Source organism: Chrysemys picta, chromosome 6 (assembly GCF_011386835.1).
Source record: "Chrysemys picta bellii isolate R12L10 chromosome 6, ASM1138683v2, whole genome shotgun sequence".
NCBI lineage: Eukaryota > Metazoa > Chordata > Testudines > Emydidae > Chrysemys > Chrysemys picta.
Window position 1 is genome coordinate 37,850,817 of NC_088796.1, and position 18,372 is coordinate 37,869,188.

Below are 18,372 nucleotides of genomic sequence, written 5' to 3' on the forward strand. Positions count from 1 at the left end.
GCTGAGAGCGGGTTCCGGCCCCGGTGAAAAAAAAAAATGTCAGGCCCCCAGCAAGGGCAGACCAGCTAAACAGGGCCGACGAGACGGGGGGGGAAGCCGGGCCCAGAATTTTTTCCAGCCCCCCAGCAAGGGCAGGCGGACGGGCTAAACAGGGCCAACGAGAGGGGGGGAAAGTCGGGGAAGCCAGGCCCCCTTCTGGACCGCCGGAACCTGGTAATTTGTACCAGCTTCCTCCCCCCGCCCCTCCTCGTCGGCCCTGGTCTTGTATAAATGAAACAGAATTTGTGCAAGGAGTCTGGCAACATATCGTTGGTGGATAAAACAGGCCAAGTGGGAATAGAATTCCTAGCCTTCTGTAGAGACTGTGTCTGTGCATTTCTCTATGGGATTCCAGGAGGAAATTGCTATTTCTGAGAACTGAGATGTTGGCGTAAGACAAAGTAGGCCTGGAAAGCCAGTGTATGCTGCCTTGTCACAAGAGTTGCTGGTTTGGTTTTCTGCCTTGCTCTATAGCACTTCCTTAAGACTATTTATTTTATTATACTAATGTAATAGGTATTAAATACTACAAAACTATATATTTGCTACCAACCTAGAAGTAATTTCCCAACAAGTTCTTTCTTTCAAGATCAGCTCTCTGTTTTGTGCAAATTTATCCAGACAAAGAGTAAAAAGGGTCATTTAAAGTTAGAAATGCTACAGCTGTGTCATGCACAAACATTTAATAAAGGAAAAGCAATTAAACTAGGGCACAAATCAGGATATAAGTTGTTTACCCATGGTGGAGTAAGAATATCTAAGCATTTGCCAATATGTTTTTCTTAAGATAATGATGTGTGCTTGAACTATTCAAATACATACCCAAGACATAGAAAACTGCAGAAATCATGTCCCTCGGTCAACAAATAACAAGCACCGTCTCTCAGTAGGTACTTGGCTTAATAGAAATAACCTTTGCTGACCTTCTGTGCTAAAGGCATATGTATATTTTATTAACAGAAATTGTTTGGGGATAAACTCAGGTACATATTAAAACCAACTTTTTTTTCTTGTTTGCTCTAGTCTTTTGCTGGCCAGCTTCAAGACTCCTTTTTATTTTTTGTTATATGTTGCCTTGTTTATTTTATAGACATAATACTCATCCCAGAGCTTGGTGCTTGTAATGGATGGGTGAACCCAGAGGCATTCAAGTTTTTGAAAGGCTCATTTTAAAAATTGTGTGCAAACTTGCAGTGTTCATGTTGAAAGAGTCATTTGTCTTCTCCCTCCCCTGCCCACCACCCCAATAAATGGAACTCATGTTTTCCAAGGGAAAAAAATCAATTAAAAATAAATATGTTTCCACCAAGGGAAGTCTGTGCTATGCAAACAATGAAGGTTACAATGAAAAATAATTTGAATTGGAAAACATCATCTCACACAATAGAACATACCAAAACAGATTGAAATATTCAGGGACATTGTGGGAACCATCCAGGGTATTTTAAAAATAATAAAGAAGGTTTGGCAACAGATCATTTTGTTGCCAGTCTGACAATTTATACAGCACCATAGTTGTGCATGGCTTTTACTAGGAAGATTAATTTCTGATTTACATTTTGAAGGAAGAGGTTGCTCTAGGGAGTCATTTCTGTAAATCTGGCTTAATCTGACCAAGAGATCTATATAATTAGCCTCCAATATTAATACAAAGTCTGATATTTAATAGCAGTCAATGGGAAGGAACGTCATATAATCTCAGGCTCTTTCTTAGCAGATATTTTTACAAAAATAATTCAAGCATATACAGATGCAACAGACTGCACCCTTTACATAACATTTTGCTCCTAATACCTTTAAAAAATTATATTATTTGAGATCCTAATTCTCTAAACCTGAAATTAAAACTTTCAGTGCTCTGAAAATCCTGCATAAATCCTTTTAAAATGCTGTCATTAATCCAAGGTTAAAGAGGTGAAGACCCACTTTTCATTTGAGTTTCCCTAGCAAAGCTTGAAAATATTGTTTTAAAAAATGTTTTAAAAAAGCCCATTTATCTGCTCACAAAAAATTTTACTTGGCAGGAACCAGAAGTACTTCCACATCACCCACAAATTGTCCTGACCCTAGACACACAAAGGTAATATTCTCATGAGATTTCAAATGGAGGCTCATTATTTGGTCTTTTAAATTAATTAAATTTTCTCAAATCATCAATACATTATATATTTTTTTCAAATGGTCAGTGACTGCTTAATTAATTTTAGTTTTGTCTATCATAAAGCAGTAAAGTTACCTCTTGCCACAAACTGACACCCTAATACTACAAAGATTTACATACACAAGGAGCTTTATATCTGCAAGTAGTCCCAATGCGTTCCTCACATGTGTAAACTATTGTAGGATATAGGCCTAATTGTTCCCTCAAACATAAATCAATTACGGTATACAAACATTTTGCAGGGTCCTCCATCTTTGATGGAGGCAGAGGATCCTCCAGGAAAATAACAGCAAATTAAAATGCTAATTGATTTCCTTGTTTATCTTAACACATTTTTACTACTTCCTTACAAATAAATACATCACAAAAGTGCTTTAACGCACACACTGTACTGAACGAATCACTTTGGAAAATGCAGTAAGGAGGAATCCTGCACTGGCTTGACAAATGGCCTAGATGAGGTAATCATCTTGGAAAAAATCTTTCCACCAAAAGAATGAGACACTCAACATTTAACACCCCTTCTAACCAAAGGGGAAAAAAACAAATTACAAATCAACCTTAATGGGCATATTGTAAAGGTAAATTAAAAACATTAAGAACCAGAATTATTACCCCAAGCAAAATTTTAAATCCGGAAACAGAAAAAATACCAGAGACTAAATGAAGTCCCCTAAAACAACGAGGAGTCTGGTGGCACCTTAAAGACTAACAGATTTATTTGGGCATAAGCTTTCGTGGGTAAAAAACCCACTTCTTCAGATGCATGGAGTGAAAATTACAGATACAGGCATAAATATACTGGCACATGAAGAGAAGGGAGTTATCTTACAAGTGGAGAACCAGTGTTGACAAGGCCAATTCAGTCAGGGTGGATGTGGTCAACTCCCAATAATTTGATGAGGAGGTGTCAATACCAAGAGAGGGAAACTTGCTTTTGTAGTGAGCCAGCCACTCCCAGTCCCTTGATAAAGTAAACCGGTACGGCATACCGGTAAAAAGTGGCCGCCAATACCGGACAATACCCAGCTGATTTTAAAGCATTGCCATGACAGCGCTTTAACGTCGCTGCCCCTTTTGCGGCCCCCTGTCAGTAGCCCTGCCGGGTATGGGTATGGAACTGGGTATCGTTGTGGGTTTTTTACCCATGAAAGCTTATGCCCAAATAAATCTGTTAGTCTTTACGGTGCCACCAGACTCCTCATTGTTTTTGTAGATACAGACTAACACGGCTACCCCTCTGATAATGAAGTCCACTACAAGCCTTGCTATTGCTATCTGTTTTACATGGTAGGCTCTCAGACACTGCAGTAATGAGTGGCAGCGTAAAACTTTACAATACATATTTTCCATTCTCTTCATTATCAATTCAGCAACACTTTTGAACCCATTGCTAATGACAGCTGAACGTACAAAGTCCAACTGCTGATGAAAAAATCATGAGGCCACAAACTATTTAATTTTGGAAATGAACTTTGAATTTTTCTGCTGTGTTCTTCAAATTAGTCAATCCTCACTTGCGTCAATTTGCCATTTCCTCACAATAATCTGTTTCCTGTGAAAACAAGGTTTCATTTTAAATCATTATTTTCTTTTTTTATGTCCATATAACATTTCAGAAGACAGAAGCAGCAAAATTACATCCTAATTCAGAGATGCAACTTCTCATGTTTAGTTGGGATTATTTACCAGATCTCTATTGGAAGTGTAGTGACAAAGGGCCAGAGCACATATCAACTAATATTAAACCTGGTTTCCATAATAATCAGGCTACACAATATGTGCCATATGTCAATCCTAGCTTTATTAATTAAAAAGTGAAAACTGAATAGCAAAATCCATTGTCACCACTGAGAAGAGTGGTATTTTGTTTAGTTAGCTTTTTTAAGGTCGGTTAAAATCAGTGTTGAAAATAAATTTATTCATTTTCAATAACTACAATCTTATAAAGTTGTAAATGAGCTAAAAGGGCACCAAATCTGACTTGGACATGTCAACTAGTAATTTATGCATCATTACCAGCTATGCCGATTAGCCAAGGTTTAGCAACACTTTCTGTCATAAGACCCTGTTTTCCATTGCTTATAACTTTGCCAGACTAACTATTTGGACTGAAATTTCCCATGCCAGGGGTTTGCCTCATGCCAAATTGTTTTGGGACATTCCAGCTAACACAGTTCATCCATTCCTGAGAATCAAGTTTGTTCATACTAAAAATAAGTTGTACAACTATTTTGTTGAGAAGTTCTAATTTCTGCATGCTTTGTAGCAGGGACTTATTTGGCAGGGAGGGTTACCCTGGTGTCAGGGACATGCTCACTAGCGACTTGTTAGGGTTTGGCAGTTAACGTCTCTAAAGATTCCATATACATTGAGCATGTGCCGTTCCCTCTCAGCTTCTACATGCACATGCATCATCCCCACAGAGCAACCAAGCATGGTCCCTGCTAGGACTGCAGGGGCTGAGCAAGAGTTTCTAGCTCCTTTCATGAGTATGAACAACCCTCTAGCCACAGGAGAATGAAACCCTCTAGCCACAGAACACCATTTCAAGTTCCTGCATGCCATTTCAAAGTGAGGAAGTAATTTTCGTGTCTATTCGTCAGTGGCTTCTCAGAGTTCCAGCCAGAGTGTATTTCACAATAATTATGATGGTACTTTGAGGACACGGGCAATCTTCTATGTCAACAGCTCCAGGTAACTGCCTATTAGGAAATGGGCCAAAACCAACAATTCTTCCAGTTGCTTTAATATGATAACGTTTGTTCACTATTGACCTAAATCAGATTTAAAAGCATGCTAACTTGGAGATGAAAAGGCTCTTTAAATCCATTGCTTTGATGCATCTATTTCCTAGGACTTGTTTTTGTTCTGTTTTTAAATGCCTTATTTCAAGTACTTCTCCTATATGGAAAAATTCTTCTAAGAAAGACGAACAAGAAAGCCAAAGTTGTATCTTTTTTGGTATTTTGGAACTATGCCAGTTCTCCAGTGTCATACTATACATCAGTATTCCCACAGTATAGGGCCCATGATTTTGAATGCGCTCAAGAAGGATCTTACTGTTATGTTCTATGATAGGACTTTAGGAAGTTACTTATGTCTGGATTTAATGTTCTCATGCTCTGTTGTGCTATCATGGGGGGTTGTCTTAATCCAAAATGAATTTAGTGAACAGATGGAAAGGGACAGATTTTTGCAAACAATTTGCTGGATTTATGTAAAACATCCCAAAATTAATGAGGGGTTCATAGGTAAGTAACATGTATCCATTCATTCTAGTTAAAATACACAGAATATTGATACCTGTTTTTCAACTCTCAACTAATCATTGTCTTGTTTAATATTAAACACACACACACACACACACACACACTATTTTCTATACATTGATAGATCATTTATAAACAACTGAAGCAATAATTTGCTACTTCCCCTTTCCGCCATAATTATTCTCCATATGGAGATAACAGTGGCACATAAAAGAGCCTCTATACCTCAAGCCCCAGGGACAGCACACAATGAGGAATTTCATACACCAAAAAGCTGGAGTAGGGGCAATCTTTTTAAGTGGTCAAGGATAGGTAGATGCACAACATATGCTTGTGCCAAACACCACATTGTGGTATAACTGTCTGGAACATCACAGATCTAGCCATCTGTTAAAATGGATGAGCCACAGATGTTCAGACCTCAGTGTGAGTTGGGTTTTCATGCTGTGTACAGTAGACAGACTGTGAAAGGTGAAAAGGATTAAAAATCTAAGCTTTACTTTAAATTGTAATAAGAGGTTTAAAGCACATGATTTGTATTGTGAAGCTCTTCTGTGTGATGGCCAGCACATATGCTCTGGATACTTTTCACTGCAGTAACTGTATGTTGGGATGCTCAGTAGGAGGAGGCATGGAAAACAGGGATATGTATGCATTGAAGACATGGATTTTTCCCCTCTATAAAACTTGATGCACTAACCAACAGAGGAAAAATGCATACTGGCTGGCAGGAAGTTAGTGAGGACATTGCTACATGAGAACCCATTTTAGCTTTTTAGACAGGCTACATTTCAATTTAGTGCCCAGATCTCACATGGATTTAAGATCAGCTCCCTCCTTGGCACATCCCTGTATTATAAAAAGACATAAAATAGGTGGACAAAGTTATGCCTTCTCTTCTTTTTTGGATATTGTCATAGGGTGGCTGATCCTTTTAAAGGGAAATAGATCTTGGCCCATCTGTGACAGCAGATTTGCCTCCCCAGGTGCAGAGAATGAATTAAGAACCCTGACAGACTATCATATGATTCAACTGAGGTGGGACGAGGTGGACAGAAAAACAGAAGCTTGTAGATAGTCAAGGAGCAGAACCCTGGGTCTGCTGGGGGGAGAACAGAGAGAAGACCCAAAGAAGAGAAAGTCTCCTGCAGTAGTCCCTGGATCTAGACTGTTCTCAATGGTACCTGATGACAGAACAAGGAGTAATGGTCTGAAGTTGCAGTTGGGGAGGTTTAGGTTGGATATTAGGAAAAACTTTTTCACTAGGAGGGTGGTGAAGCACTGGAATGGGTTACCTAGGGGGGGTGGTAGAATCTCCTTCCTTAGAGGTTTTTAAGGTCAGGCTTGACAAAGCCCTGGCTGGGATGATTTAGTTGGGAATTGGTCCTGCTTTGAGCAGGGGGTTGGACTAGATGACCTCCTGAGGTCCCTTCCAACCCTGATATTCTATGATTCTATGAGACTCCACATGGGAAGCCCAGGGAGTAATGGCTGACTAGAAAGCCCTACCTGGAAATTCTGTTCTCCTTTTGGGAAGAAGGCAGAAAAGGCAGGCCATGTCTTGCATCCTCTCCAGCTGCTCAGAGAGCAGAAACAATCAGTATCTCAGGGAACAGGAGCTGTGCCTAACTTAAGACTGGGGTGAGTGCGGCAGATACTTCTGTGTGTTTAGTTTGAACAACATTAATAAAACAGACTCCAAAAAGGAGTGGTTTTACTGGACTTGTGACCATTTCGTTAGTTTCTGAAGATCTCAAGAAGAGAAATTGAGGCAGGGCACTGCAGAGCCACGAGGGGGCACTCAAGAGGCAGCTAACTGTTACAGCTATTAAAAAGGCAGATTTTCCTATCAAGAGAACAAAGAAGTCTTATTCAAAACAATTTTACATGCATCTCCAAAATGTTTCTTTTACTTCCATGGTAAGATACTATTTTGGGGGATATCAATAGAAGTATCACATGCAAGACAACAGATACCATTATTAGTTATTGTACTCTAAACAGTACTGTATTGTGCCCATTTGGAGTACTGCACTAAGTTTTGGCCCACACTTTCAGAAAAGACAGACAAAATGAGCAAGATGTGAAAAATATATATGAGGAAAGATTAACCAAAGTGATCATATTCAGGATAGTGTCAGAGGGGTAGCCATGTTAGTCTGGATCTGTAAAAAGCAACAAAGAGTCCTGTGGCACCTTATAGACTAACAGACGTATTAGAGCATAAGCTTTTGTGGGTGAATACCCACTTCCTCAGACGCATATTCAGGACAGAAACTACTAAAGGGAAACTACTATCAGTTAGTGAGAACCAAACAAATCATAGCAATTGTCACCATTAAAAAGTCAACATTTGTCAATAGTTCTTACAGCAGCACACTCCTATGCTATTAAAAGAAAATAACTGCTCTCAGATATCATTCTATTTACTGTTGAATATTGATTTTTTTTAAGCAATGACCAGTCCAAAGAGCTTAAACTGTAGCACAACTGTTTGGAGTAAATAGAACAGTGGCCTAATCCAAAGAAAAACCACCATGGGGGAGTGTTGGAATCAGCCATCATCAATTAGAAATAATTTAAGAGCACTCCCCCATACTGTAATACAAAGAGCTGAAATAGATAATCTACCTAAAAGCTCTTTCCAACTTAAATGACAGGATAAGTTCAGAACATGTCAGAGATCTTCTGACGAATTTGAATGAATTCCGATCAGCGGGACCTGATGCTATTCACCTGAGGGTACTGAAGGAATTAGCTGAAGAAATCTTGGAGCCACTGGCACTAATATGTACAAACTCATGGATGACAGAAGAGGTCCTGGAAGACTGGAGAAAGGCTAACATAGTGCCCATCTTTAAAAAGGGGGGGAAAGGAGGAGCCAGGGAGCTATAGATCAGTTGCCTGACTGTGATGCCTAGAAAGATACTAGAGCAATGTATAAAACATTCAATTTGGGAATACCTGGAGGATAAGAGTTAATCACTAACAGCCAGCATGGATTTACCAAGAACAAATTGTGCCAAACCACCTTGATTTCCTTCTTTGACTGAGTAACTGGTTTGGTGGATAGGGAGAATGCAGTGGACGTAATATACCTGGACTTCAGCAAGACTTTTGACAGTCCGACATGACATTCTGATAAGTAAGCTGGAAAAATGCAGGCTCGGCAGAACTACCATTAAGTGGATACAGAATTAGTTAAACAACCACAAACAAAGAGTAACTATTAATGGAATGATGTCAGATTGGAGGGAGATCTCAAGTGGGGTTCCATAAGGATCTTTTCTGGGTTCAATGTTGTTTAACATCTTTATTAATGACCTGGATGTAGGAGTAGAGAGCATACTAATTAAATTTGTGGATGACACAAAGCTAGGGGGGATTGCCAACACTTTGGAGGATAGAGCTAAAATTCAGAGGGATCTTGATAAATTGGAGAACTGGGCTACAGACAACAAAATGAAATTCAACAAAGACAAATGTAAGGTGCTAGACTTAGGGAAGAAAAACCAAATGCACAAATACAGAATAGGAAATAACTGGCTTGGTAGTAGCACTGCTGAGAAGGATTTGGGAGCTGTGGTGGATCATGACCTCAACATGAATCAGCAATGTGATTCTGTTGAAAAATAAATAAATAAATAAAAAGCAAATCCAATTTTAGGTTGCACTAACAGAGACATAAGCATGCAACTCACAGGAGGTGATAGTACCCTAGTCTACGTGGCTCTGATTAGGCCTCAGCTGGAGTACCATGTCCAATTTTGGTCACCAATGTATAGAAAGGATGTAGAGAAACTGGAAAGGATCCAGAGGCAAGCAACAAATATGATCAAAGGGATGGAACGAAAGTCATAGGAGCAAAGGCTGAAGGAACTGGAAAAGAGGAGATTAAGGGGGGATATGATAGTGGTCTTCAAATACTTGAAAGGTTGCCATAAAAAAAGGTGGAGAAAAGTTGTTCTCTCTAAGGGCAGGACAGGGGCAATGGTTCAAATTACATCATAGCATGTTTAGATTAAACCTCAGGAAAAACATCCTAAGTAAGAACAGTAGTACAATGGAACAGACTGCCTAGGGAGGTTGTGGAAGCTCCTTCACTGGAGGTTTTCAAAAGGAGGCTGGAGAGCCATCTGTCTTGGCTGGTTTTTAGACACAACAAATCCTGCATCTTGGCAAAGGGTTAGACTAGATGACCCTTGTGGTCCCTTCTAAACCTATGATTCTATGGCATTTTAAGTAAATTTTTAGAAAACCTATTGCCTATTGTTTGCATGATTCAGCAAAATCTAATCAGTGGGCTTGTACCCCTGAAGTTCTGGATTCCTGTCAACCTGAAAAAACACGTTTCCACTTTTCCTAGCCCTGTTTACACTCCACACAATTCAGCCACCTGCCAGGTCCCAAGACTTGTTCTATCCAAATACCTTCCCACAGCAGGCCATAGAACTGCCTCCTTCCCCACTCCAAATATCCAACTTACCTTCAGGTGGCCCCTAAACACACAGCACACACAAACAGAACCCCCACAGGGCTGCGGTGCCACTCAGGTTCGTCACAGGTATTGAGCAATGGTGTGACCCTGTGCGCCAGGTTGCAACACCACTCTCACTCAAACTAGTCCCTGCTGCTCCACCCCCAGCGTGCTGGAGGGGGAACCAGGCCAAAACTGAGTGGCACTGCAACCCCATGCACCAGGACCCAATACCTGGGGCAGAGAGCCAGGCCCAGCCCTACGGGACGGAATTGCCGTTGTGAGGCAAGTTATTGGGCAACCTGCTCTCCAATGCACATATATATATCATCTTAGGCATTTTGAAAAGTACTTTTGCATCTGTATTCTGTTACCCCTATTATCCTGCGATGAGACAAATTCAACTTCTCCCCCTCCACAGTCTTTTCTTGACTTATGTATTCTATGAATACTATACCTGAAGGAACAGACATACTCAATTTACTGCAGATTCCAAACATTTAGGGCACTCACAGATGAAACTTAGTAGCTTGTGCAAGACCCTTTAATGACAGTCACATGAAGAGTCAATGACTTACAGTATCAAGATGTGTGTGTATGTAGATAGTCTGTCATATTTTTCCCTTAAGTCAATATTGCAGTTTTAATTTAAGAAGCTTATAGCTAAGCCAAAACACCTCCCATTTAAAAAAAAATGAATAAGCGAAAGGATTTCTGACTGACCTGGACTTGTTTATCCAGTTCTCAAGCCCTGGGACATACGTTATACTGTTGGTGGATAATTTTGATGTGTAAATAGAGAACAAATTACAAGCAAGAAGAAAAACAAAGGAAGTACAGCACATTTAAGACTTAGTGAAATTCCACTTTTCCTTTTGAACTTTAGACTACCCATTATCAGCTGTTAAAAGAATGTTTATATATTGCAATCTTTCATATATATAAGATGACGTAATGGGTTGGTCATATTGGTAGGTACTTCTGTCTCACCAGAGCATGTTTACACAGTATGATAAATGATGCTGTACCAGAGGATGTTTATTCATGCATCAGGGATTGTATATTATTTTACAGTCCCTTACTATCAACATTCAAATAATATTCCATGGCAACAACAACAGAAGATGCTGTCAAATCCTCTACTCGCTATGCCCTGTATTTAATTCCCAGAGCTGATATGAATTGCTAGCAGAAGCAAAGACATGTAATAAATGCATTACTAAGCAGATAGTGTGTGCCTTTCCCTCAGCTGTTTGCCCGAAGGACCTTCCAAAAGGTACATATGTAAGGAAGCTGTGTGCAGTGAATGAGGTGGGTGTACTTCACAAAAGACAAACAAACCTGATTTCCTGACTTCTATATTTGTGGGGTGAACAGCAAAATTGGCATACGCTCATGCACACACCTCCCACACACACCAGAGGTATTTCTACTGGCTGCACAAATCTTACTGTAGCTGCCCATGAGAAGATTGTAACGGATAAAAGTAGGACACAGCTGTAGCCCATATTCTAGAGTATTGTAACATAAAAATAGAGCTTTCTGTGATTAAAAATATTTACTTAAACTCTCCAAAACATGTTTCATAGTTTTGATATAAATTTTCTCAGTAGAACTGACAGTCCAGCTCACACAGGTAATTACTAGCATAGTGTCAGCCCCTAAAGTTTCACTCAAGGGAGAGCAATTTGGGTCCATTTTTTCAAATGTAAATAAATGCCTAAAACTCTACGCACAAGTCAATACTGTATTTAAAAGATTTACTTATTTATACAACTTATTTATATCAAGACCAACTGTGGCATTATGCCCCATATTCTTCATAGTAACATTATAAGATATGATTATGGCATAACTATGATGTATTTTATGTAAGAGATCATTGAAAAAGTTATCATTCACTGAATATGATTATCCTATTTGTATGCATGTATCATTTTGGTATCTGAAGTTAGGAATATTGTCTATGCATCTATTACAAATGTGTTTACACCTGGGGAATGCCCACTAGGCAAAATCCAATCTCTTTAGTATATTAAGTTTAGATTGCATTTTTGTTTATTTGCTAGGTAAGCTGCTTTGATCTGTTTGCTATCCTTTATAATCACTTAAAATCCATCTTTTGTATTTAATAAACTTGTTTTTGTTTTGTCTAAAACCAGTGTGGGGAAATCATAACGTGGGGCAGAAGGCTGTTGCATATCTCTCTCCACATTGAGGGAGAGGGCGAATTTTATGAGCTTACGCTGTACAGTTCTCTGTGCAATGCAAGATGGTATAATTTTGGGTTTGCCCTCCAGAAGGGGGGTTTGCCTGAGAAGCTGGTAAACGCCCGAGTTGTATAGCCTTCCCATGCAGGGGCTAGTCAGAAAGCCTGTCTGCATGTTACTACAGCTGGGTGTGTCCCTATCTGTGTGTATGCTGATTGAAAGAGCAAGCTTGGAGAGCTTAGCAACTTGTCACAGCAGCACAGTGTGAGAGGGAGCCCAGGCTGGTGGTTCAGGGGGGCTCAGTGGTACCCCACCAACACAAATGCATAAAATATCAAGTTAGCTAATAAGATTTGAAACTTCAGCAAGCCATCCCAGTCCTCTCAGCACTGCCTACCAAATCTTACCAAGAGCCTGGGAAAAATAGATACATCTTTTGGAATGGCCTGAAGATAAATGAGTTCTTGGACTGTGAACTTTCTGGGGCAAGAACTGTTTTTGTGCTGGTTGCTTAGCTGCTGGAACTAGGGGTGCTGCTGTGCCCTCCGGCTTGAAATGGTTTCCATTATATACACATTATATATTATTTACAGTTTGGTTCAATGTATATCAGCACCCCCACTATAAAAATTGTTTCAACAACTCTGGCTGGTTGTACAGTGCATAGCGCAAAGGAGACTGGATCCCTAATGGGCCCCTAGGTGCTGTTGCCAAAAAAAAAAATAATAATAAATTTGGTCTTTAGTGGGTCAAAGAGATGAGTTCCAGGATAGGTCTTCACACAGATTTATCTCAAGTTGGTTGGAATGAGAGCGGCCACACTGTGAAGTAACACTTGAGCTGCTCTGTCCACACTAGCACTGCACTCGCTCATCTGTGCCACATCCCATTGTTCTTTGCACTTCAATAAGCTGAGCCACTTGACGAATTCTGTCCAAGTGAATTGTGGGAGAACTTGTCTGTCCTTTCTGGATATGTCGGGGGAATTTTGGGAACGCACTGGAGGACTAGCAATTAGTATTAGCATTAGAGGACTGGGTAATAACTGGCTAGGTAGCAGTACTGCTGAAAAGGATCTGGGGGTTATAGCAGATCACAAACAGAATATCAGTCAACAAAGTTGCAAAAAGGCAAATGTAATCCTGTGATGTAATAACAGTCATATGCAAGACACGAGAAGCAATTGTTCTGCTCTACTGAGCCTCAGCTGAAGTATTGTGTCCAGTTCTGGGTGCCACACTTTAGGAAAGATGTGGACAAATTGGAGAGAATCCAGAGGAGAGCAACAAAATTGATACAAGGTTTAGAAAACCTGACCTATGAGGAAAGGTTAAAAGAACTCTGCATGTTCAGTTTTGAGAAGAGAAGAGGGGGGACCTAGTAACAGTCTTCAAATATGTAAAAGATTATAAAGAGAACTGTGATCAATTGCTCTCCATATCAACTGAGGGTAGGACAGGAAGTAATTGGCTTAGTTTGCAGCAAGGGAGATTTAGGCTGGATATTAGGAAAAGCTTTCTAATGATCAAGGATAGTTAAGCACTGGAATGGGCTACCTAGGGAAATTGTAGAATTCTCAGCCTTGGAGGTTTTTAAGAACAAGTTAGAAAAACACCTGTCAGGGACAGTCTAGGTATACTAAATCCTGCTTCAGAGCAGGGGGGATGGACAAAATGGACTCTCAAGGTCCTTCCAGCCCTACTTTTCTAGGATTCTAGATGCATTCAAGTGGAGCTAGCCTGTATCCACATTTCAAAGTGGTCATGTTAGTCTCTGATGAGATGAGCTAACTCAAACTTTAGCCTAAACCCCCCAGGCCAGGGAACTCAAATTGAGGTTGTGTGGGTAGACAAGACATGAGTTAAGGGCATCACACAAGTTATAACTCCAGTTAACTCTATTGCTAAGATAAGCCTTCAGAACCTTGGATCCTTTACAAAAAATCCCCTGCCACCAACCCCATTATTTTAAAATTAAATTACAACTAGGGTGCTAGTTTAAGTACCTACACTGCTCACAGCATTTTAAATACTGGTTTTGTTTTTAAAGAGTTCTGCAAGGTCCAGCATAGGCTTTCTGAATGATTATTCCAGTATCTTACACTTAAGTATTGAAACATATTACTAGTCAGAAAAGTTTCCACAGAGGGAAGGTAGCATGACCTAAAAGATAGAAATTCCACTCCTAGCTGGGTTGCTGACCTGCTGTAGCTTGCCCAAGGTTGCACGTCACTTTCTATGATATTCTGTTTTCCCTACCACCCTCTGTCTATCTTTGTTTATATTGTAACTGCTTCAGGGCAGAGACCATCTCTTACAGTATCCAGCACAATGGGGCCCTGATGTGGGTTACAGCCTCTAGGCACTAGTGGAGTAACATTGTTATGTACTAAATTTCACCAGTAGTATGTTCAATCAATCAATTTTCAGTTCTTAACAATATGGAACTGAAAGCCTTGTAGAGATATGTACTCAACTACAATAAGACCTCTTTTCACATTACTCCCCTTGGGATTATGGCCTACAGTACTTCCCCAAGTGATACATTTAAGAAATATGCCAGCTTTTCCATAGATTGATTTCTTTTACTTTTTGTGTTAAACACAAGCAACTTTTAGCCTTCCAAGTTTAATATTAATATCCAGATTGGATAACAATAAAGCAATGACAAATGACAGAAAAGCATGACTGGTGATACATAATTTGTGAGAAGCACTGAACAGCAACAAGCTGTAGTCTGGATGATGAAATATCAACCAAAATTGTTCCTAAACCTCACACACAATATATGGAAAGTACACTGATTCCAGACTTCTCATCCATTCCAATGGAAAGCTAAATAGGATTCCTTATATAAATATTTTTCAATAAGGTAACCATTTATACTACATTTTCCCTGCAAGGACTAAATGTGAATAATCCCAGACAAATTAATTATTTATACACACAGTTTACACATTGAACAATTGTAATACAATGCCTATTGGTAAGTCTGCTTACTATAAATGACCACTTAAGATGGAGCAGTTGCAAGTGGTTCATTCAAAGTTTACCTTGACTAAATAAAAGCCTTTTATGTCTGGTATCATGAAACTTCTAGTAGTATTAAGTTTGTTTACTAACAGTGATATGATGACCGATGTGTAACAGAAATACACTTCACAATATCACAGCAGTATTAAATTGCATTTTATAGTGCTCACTTACACTTTATGTTTGCTTACAATGTGTCACACATTGTACAATGTGTTACAGCAACAGTATGGACACTTTATACCAGAATGTAGTACAGTATATGTTGAATTAGCCATTTGAGGAAATGCAGGAATACTTTCTGTATGTATTATAAAACATATCCAGTAAATATAAGGCCACTAGCATAAAAGAAACATTTCACCTCTTACTTCTATACTGAGCATGTAATAGAGCTAAAAATGCATTTTAAAAAGGAAGAGATTTAACCATAAAAATTTTTGGCAGAGCAAATTTTTCCTGTGACATATATAGCAACACATTTTAACTGTAGTCCTATTTTTATGTCATAAGTGAAGGCTACTTTAAAAAAAGATACAGAACATTAATCATGAGACTTATTTCCTAACAGAAATAATTAACAGAACTTTGACATCAAGACAAAACTTAATAGGTATTCAGACAACTATGTTCAGCACAGCCTAAAAAGCTTTACACCTTTCAAATGTACAGTACAAGTCAGCTGTCTGAAGAAAACATGCTATTGAAAAATTATTGCTTACTTACATTCATCTGTCAGAGAAGGTACAGCTGCAGAAAGAAAGTTAACAAGAAACAGCAAAGGCTTAAAATGGGTTAACAGAAATACTGTAATGCACATACTAACACAAGCAATTTACCCACAAATGCTAACTTTATTACACACTATAAAACGATGTTTCCAAAAAGCAAGCACTGAGGAAAGTTTACTTAGTGAACTCCTTTCATGAACTGATGGATTTGTAGCAATAAATGTGACCACTCTGCATTTGCTATAGAGTAGTTGAACACCAGTTTGGTGGTTTTCTCGTCTCATTCTGCTGCTGTATTGTTTTAAACCTCAGCTACAACAGAAGTAACACTCAACAATCTCAGGAAACCAATCAGGGAGTCACTGTGATAACTTCATCTGATTAAACTGCAAATCCCAAACAGCATTTCCCACTGGGTTTTTAATTCAGTGTGGAGTAGATTTGTTTTCTTTTTAATACCTAAACTCTAATTTAGCTTGCTATAAACATGACAATCATAGATTATTCAAGTAAAACAGATTTTAAAAATAATTTGGAGTTCCTTGAACTTTACAGTATTTTAAAAAACCGTATGTGAGAACAGCATCTAAATTCTCTTTTTCTAAAAACAAAAAAAACAAAACTATATGCTGGCATGTGTGTGCATTCCTCCTAATAATTCATCATCCACAGCTAGCATACTATGTCCAACCCACATGAAGAGGTTTTTCTAATGAAAATATATCATATGCCTTTGATTTGACACTAATTAGGTGCAATGTCAGCATGAATAACCCACAAATACAGCATCCTCTTATTCTTATAGTAAAACACACAGAATACGGAGGGTCAAAGCATGGCACATTTCTGAAAAGAATTCATTCAAAATATAGCTGACAGGAATTTATAGCATGATGCTGTGTTAACCCTGTCAGGTTGATAGCCCCAAGGTTAATTGTATTCGATCTCATACAGTACAGTATCTCAAATGTTAATCAGCAGCTAATACAATACTTCCTAATTACAAGCATTCTTGTTTATAGTATGTAATTAACTTGAAAAGTCAAAATTACTCACAGACTCCTGAAGATGCAATAGCAAACTATTTAAGACAGGAAATTCCAAGCCAATGTTATAACACATATAGGAGCAAACATGCGTAAAGTCAGGAACTGACAGGCCTCTGGATTACTGCAACTGTAGCAATCATGCTCATATACGCTGGACTATAATTTATGAAACTGAGCTCAAGAACCAGCCAATCGGTTAGCTCCTCATAACAAGTCTAACTGGCTCTGAAGAGCTGAAAGTGCTGCAACAGAACAATAAAGATGAGCTATCCCACACATTAATCTGCTTATCTGGGATTGCTTTCTGTCAGATAGGGAGAAAAATAAAAAGAGAAAATCACAGCTTCATTGTTTAAACCGAAGAACAGGTGACTTGTATCAACCTAACAAGATACCTGGAGACAGATCTCTTACTATTTTTAGATCACACGGGATATATTCAAGTATGCCTGGGCTGTAAGAATCATAACATCTGTGATGTTGCAGTCTATATGATTTTATAAAAATATATAAATGAGTGAATACAATGTAACTGGAATATGCTTCATGCAAAAGGTCTCTTGTAAGGTATCATTACAAATCTTATAATCTACTGAGTGTGATCATCCTATTTGTATAAATGTACCACTCTTGTATCTGAAACTAGAAATATGAAATATAACTGAGGGCATATTGTAATTATGCAAAGTGTGGACCATTAATGGTGGTTTGGAATCTTGATGACTCCCATTAACCAAGACAATTGACTGCAGATGGCTGTGTTTTACCTGTAAGTCTTCCTGTATACCTGTGTGCTGGCAAGTGGGCAATGAGGTCTTGCAGTGACATGTGATCATGTCACCTGAACTGGAATCCATCTTTAACCTGGTCTCTTTCCATTGAGAGGGAGGAGGCGGGAACCCAGAGAGGGACAAAGGATTCCCGCTTTATGCAAAAGATATATAAATGGGTGGGACAGAACAAGGAGGGAGGAGCCATCATGAAGAATCCCCTAGCGGGAGGAGCCATCATGAAGAATCCCCTAGCTACCACCTGAGCTGGAACAAGAGCTGTACCAGGGGAAAGAATTGTGCCCAGGCCTGGAAGGTGTCCAGTCTGAGGAAAAAACTTGCTGAAGCATCTCTGAGGGTGAGATTATCTGTATTCAGTTTCATTAGACATAGATTTGCGTGTTTTACTTTATTTTGCTTGGTGACTTACTTTGCTCTGTCTGTTACTACTTGGAACCACTTAAATCCTACTTTCTGTATTTAATAAAATCACTTTTTACTTATTTATTGACCCAGAGTATATATTAATACCTGGGGGAGCAAACAGCTGTGCATATCTCTCTATCAGTGTTATAGAGGGTGAACAATGTATGAGTTTACCCTGCATAAGCATTATACAGAGTAAAACGGA

The 18,372-nt window shown here is 39.0% G+C and overlaps 1 protein-coding gene across 3 annotated transcripts in view; it reads right to left on the reverse strand.

Annotated features, from left to right (window-relative positions):
* PDE4D (phosphodiesterase 4D) overlaps positions 1-17,116 on the reverse strand; it is a 1,097,801-nt gene extending 1,080,685 nt beyond the window's left edge. For 2 of the 3 annotated variants that reach the window (XM_065599008.1, XM_065599009.1), the window contains exon 1: positions 16,979-17,116. The gene's annotated coding sequence lies outside the window, so the exon portion shown is untranslated. The remainder of the gene's footprint in view (positions 1-16,978) is intronic. The other variant, XM_065599005.1, reaches the window with a different exon arrangement.
* Positions 17,117-18,372: the final 1,256 nt, after the last annotated feature.